We start from the raw sequence: 5744 nt of genomic DNA, 5'->3' as shown, positions 1-5744 counted from the left end.
TAACTTTCAGAAAGGTTTATAAATATTTTTGTTTAAAACTTCCTAATTATCTAAATCTTCATTCTTGTTATTATCACTAGATAACTATGTCATGAATTATAAGTGAAAACTAGCAGCCAATAGTAGTTTTCATTAATTATCTTTAGTTCAAAAAGATTGCTTCGACAAAAATGATACTAGTATAATAACAACAATAGTACTAATGAGCTATTTTACGGATGAAGTTTTAATTATGGAGACTATTTTGGCAGATGGCTACCTGCATTCCAAATTAGCTGACATAGACCCTAATTTTCGTGCCCCATAAATGGACACGAAATTCTTGTTTTAACCCTTCATTCATTACAGTTTGTTCTCTCTCTGTTTTAATCGTTTTTAAAGCTAGCGAAACTGCTGAACTTCCTTGATGTCCAATTCAACATTATTCATTCTGTCGTTCGGTGGCAACACAAGCTGTTTAAAATTTGGAAGGTTGCAGACGACAAAGAAATGAGATGATACATAACAAAGATGAATATATTTTTAAAATTAGTTTAAAGAAATTCGTCTGTTTTTGCGAAGTTACAATTTTTGTGATCAAGTACACTCAAACCTGTTTTTGTGCGGTGGATAGACACCGCATAAAATATTGCATTAAAAATTGCACAAAACTAATAACAAAATAATATAAAACATAAAAACAGTATGTATCTTTACTAATAATAAAGCTGAAAGTCTGTCTGGATGTCTGGATCTCTGTGACGCGCATAGCGCCTAGACCGTTCGGCCGATTTTCATGAAATTTGGTACAAAGTTAGTTTTTAGCATGGGGGTATGCACCTCGAAGTGATTTTTCGAAAATTCGATTTTTTTCCTTTTTCTATTCCAATTTTAAGAACATTTTCCCGAGAAAAATTATCATAAGATGGACGAGTAAATTACCAAGTTATCATAACGTGGAACCGTAACATGGGCAATCCAATTGGCGAGAAATTCACCATACATTATTTGTAAATATACAGGCGTACCACTAGTATAATATAAAAACAGTAGCTATAAAAAATAGTTTTCGCAACTCAATTGAAAAATATTTTTTTATGCGATGGATAGAGACGGCATAAAAAAAGTCTCACGTAAAAAATAACTCAAAATCTTAGTTTTTAGTAATTAAGACTTTTTCATGTCCCAATAATCTCACCTTAAATTTATATCTCAACTCCATTTTTGAATTAAAAGAATTAATGAAGCGTTTATAACGCATAAAGATATGGAAAAAGTAAGTTTCGAACTCTTTTTTCAAAATACAAAGACATTTGGGTCATAAAGGATTAAAATACTTCATCTGAAGGTTTTTATTTTTAATTAAGGATCCAAATTCTAAATGTCAAAACAAAAATCAATATAATGCACACATCTCTTCTTTCCCTATCGTGTTCCATTTCACCCTTAAAAATTTCATTTTGTTATCGAATGGATCGGTAATGCCTTTTTCTGCCAATGAATCTTTTTCTGCTCGACCGAAAATTGAAAACCATTAGTTGTTATCATTCATGTGCAGGAAATACAAGAGGCCATGTCAGCCTAGTCGGAAACTAGGGATACGGCGACACTAACGCAAAAAAAAAGGAAAGAAAAAAGAAAGGAAAGAAAGAAATAAAAAGGCAGGGGGGAGGGGACTCCGAATAAGGGAAAATGTAAAGAAAAAAGTAAAATTTACTCTTTTGGTATTTACTGTTGTGGCAATTAAAATAGAGTTAATTGTTTTCTAGAAGCAGTTTTGATTCTTTTTCTTTCTTTCCCCTTTTTACTTCTCCTCCCCCTCCCTTTTTTTCTTCTTTTCTCCAACTTCTTTTATTTTTCCCTCTTTTTTCTTCTTCCCCCCTTTTCCTTTTTCTTTTTTTCTTTTTTCGAGGGGCGGGAGGTTCCCGGCGACATAACTGACAAGGGGCCCGCCCAGGTCCAACGAAAGGCCATGTCAGCCTAGTCGGAAGAGAAAGAAAGAAAAGGAAAAAAGAAATGAAGAAAGAAATAAAAAAAGAGGGGGGGGGTCCGAATAAGAGAAAACAAAGATTGAGTAAAATTTACTCCTTTGGTAGTTACAGTCGTGGCTCTAGACTGAATTATTTTCTTGTTAGCAGTTTTGATTTTTTATCTCTGTCCCCCTCCTTTTTCTTCTCCCCCTCCCTCCTTTTTTTTTTTTTTTTTATTCTTTGGGGGCCAGGAGGGGCCCGGCGACATAACTGACAAGGGGACCGCCTTGTCTCTCTGCAGTCCTGTTCGTATGCTTCTTTTATTAAATCCAGTTGTTTTTCAAAAACCAATTTCTAAATACTTGGCTCCAAACTTGTAACGTTGTCATTAATCGTTCTTTTCAATTTGTAACAGGAAAAAAAGCACCTGGTCACGCAGATGACCTTTGCGGGCTGTAAGCACCACAGGAATCGATCACTACTGTTATAGTCTTCACTGTTTTCGTATTTTTAATCCTACAAAATGAATTTCTCCCCTAAAAAATGTCAAGGTATATTTTCACGCCATGAAAATAATCTAACAGTATCTCTTTTCCGTGTTGACGATTCGGGGGGGGGGGCAAGGGGAGGCACCCCCCCCCCCTTTTTTGTGGTTTATTTATTTATTTTATTTTTCAATTTAGGAACCAACACTAAAATTTATGAAAAAATCAGATGCGCCAAAAGTTTTCAGAACATAATTATTTTGTTTTGTACTTTATATATCTGTTTATGAAACATTCAGTACAAGTGATACCACTACATACGTAGAAGCAGTAACTTTTAGTTTATGTATTCATTGTTTAGATATTAGTAAATCAATTGTTTTAGTTAAAAACAAGCCATACTTGCTCATTGAAATTATTAGCAAGTGTTAGTGATAGCTAAAAATACTTTGGGGTGAATAATATAAGTCTAATTCATGTCTAAGTGTTCCTTTTGAGAAAGTTATTGTGTACATAATTTATTAAAATGTTAAGAAAAACGTGAGTTAAGTTGCTAGATTTATATCAATTACCACTCATCTGCTCTCAAAATCAGCCCTAGCAAAATATTTACTTATCTCTCTCTCTCCTTTTTTTTTTTTTTTTTTAAATTCTTTTCCCATTTTTGTGCTGCCGCTAAAAGTCCTATGGCTTTTAGCTGTCGCCCTCCCCTCCTCCACCACCACTTTTCAGATCCAATCGCCGCCTCTGGTCTCAATTAGTTCCGTTGATAAGGCATTCAAAAAGTTCTCCAGAAGTTCGAAACTTAGTTCAGGAATTTTTCAATCGACTTATAAATTCATATCTATAGTACACATTTTGTTTACACATGTGTGTTTCGCAACCGGCCTGAACTAGTTTCGATTTTGTTGAATTAGTTTTCTTTGCACGCTATGTTTGCTTTTCACCAAACGAGAAAGTTACTTTGAATACAAATTTGTTTTCTGTGCTCAAGAAAACCTGTTCTCTGCTCTTCCTACGGGCTAAAATATGCGAAATCCTTACGTAACAAAAGAACAAATAAGCTTAGATATTCCAAATGTTGCTAGGTTTTTTTTAACCATAGAAGCGAATTTCAAAAATATGAATCATACAAATTAACACGGCATAGCTAAAGGCAGGGGTGCCCATCCCCCAAATCCAATTGCGCAAATCCCCCCCCCCCCCCCCCCCGTTTTTCTCGACCGTGTTTCATTTCTTTATTTCTTATTTTTAGCTCTCTTTTTCATTTTATTTATTTATTTATTTTTAATCATTATTATTCTTATTATTTTATTAAAAAAGTTCTGTGCTACGCCAATGACATACCGCACACATTAAATAAATAAATGTAATAATAATAATAATAAATAATCATTTAATATAAATCACTTACGTTTTCATTTATTAATTAACTCATTTACATTAATTCATTTAGTAATTCATTTATTTAGTCGTTCATTCACTTATTTTCTTATTCATTCATTCTTTTACTTGCTCATTTATTTTTCTTCATGTATTAATTTAATTGTTCTTTTTTGAAATGCATGAAATTCACCGTCAGCTCAGTCATTCCAGCCGAGGACTGCAGTTTCGTGCTTGTTAGCACTCATCAGCTCGGCATAGGAAGTGACTGAGGCAATACATATTTATATTGACTATCAAACGTATTCTTTAGAAAATACAGTAAACTCCCGATTATCCGCGGAATTGGGTGGCACAAGTGCCGCGGATAATAAAAATCGCGGATAACCGCAAAAAGACTAAAATGGGGGACAAATCAGGTAAAAATTGTCCTATCTCAAATTCTTAACTGTATTGATGCATAACACTTTCTGCAAACAGTGAAAATATAAATAGAGTACAGTACAAATGTTTTGTATTTTTGCACAACCGAACAAGCAATTGCACATCAATAACAAACAAGTGTATGTACGATGAAGAACGCACAAAAATAATAATAATAATAATAAAATTAAATCAAATCAATCAATCAAGCAAAAACAACTGAGTGTAAATTTACAATTTTTCAAAAAAAAAAAAAAAAAAACAGCCACTGGTATTCGCTTTTTACTGCGAAAATACATGTTCGTGATTGTTGATTGATTCGCGGATAATCCGCTCCGCGGATAAACCGCTCGCGGATAATCGGGAGTCTACTGTACAGCAATTACAACTGAGGTAGAAACAAAATATTCAAGAAGAGATTTTTATGTTCTTGTTCTTGTAACAACTTTTAAAACTTTAGCATATAAAAGGCCGCCTTCGGAAAATGAGCAAAAAGTTCATACCGAAGTGGATAGTTACAAAAGTATTTTATCGGTTCAATTATCTTTTTGGAAACTAATTGAAGAAAAGTATTTCATTCAGGCATGAGCCTTGAAAACCAGCTGACTGTATTGATGAAGAAAAATGCATAATTTCGAGTTTTAAAATTTTTTATTTTTACCCAAGTTATAAACTCTATTTCATTGGATTTTCTTTTCTTCTTTTCCTTTGTTTAACTCAGCGTTTCTTAATTTCTTTGATCAGTGGAACCCTTTTAAACGCTCACTTTTTTCATGGAACCTTTAGTCTTTTGTCACTAGTTTGCAGTGGAGTAGCCAAGATTCTGTTGGAGAGGGAGCCCAACAGGTTCTTATCTCAAAGAGACTATCACATTAACTATTTGTCGTTAAATTGATAATTAAATGGACTTCATTATAGACCATGGTAATTAATGCTGACTGCTAATTATTATTTATTATTATAAAATACCAAAACACACCTATTTGCATAAGCGGCTGGTGCCCCAAAAACGTGGGGGTCAAAGGAGGTGCGGGGGCAGGTTTGTTGGGCGACACACCTTTAAAATTAAATTTTTTCTTCAAAAATTGGGCAAGTGAATTTTTACGTCTCCATTAATGAATTGACCTTCTTCCAAAAATTTGAGAAACGGGCTCAAAAAGCGAGAGCAGATGGCACAGAAAAAAGATTCTCTCCTACCCCAAAATCAAAGTTCCATTTTAATTTTTACGGAATAATAACATAAAAAAAGGATAAATCAAGCACTTTCAGAGTCAGTTCTTTCTTTAAAGGCGTGAATAGATCATCACTATCATTTTTCATTCGAACCTTAGTTTCGAACTTAGAAAAGTGGAGGGGCAAAGTCCCTTTACTGTTGAAAGTGAAAGGGCATCAATTGAACACCTTGCCCCCTCGCCCAAGCCTCATATGTCTATTTATGATCCTGAGTATTTTAAAAAGGGATAAATACCTCAGAATTTATGCATGAGTTATATAATTAAAATAT

Source organism: Uloborus diversus, chromosome 9 (assembly GCF_026930045.1).
Source record: "Uloborus diversus isolate 005 chromosome 9, Udiv.v.3.1, whole genome shotgun sequence".
NCBI classification, from domain to species: Eukaryota; Metazoa; Arthropoda; class Arachnida; order Araneae; family Uloboridae; genus Uloborus; species Uloborus diversus.
Note: the sequence above shows the minus strand (reverse complement) of the source record.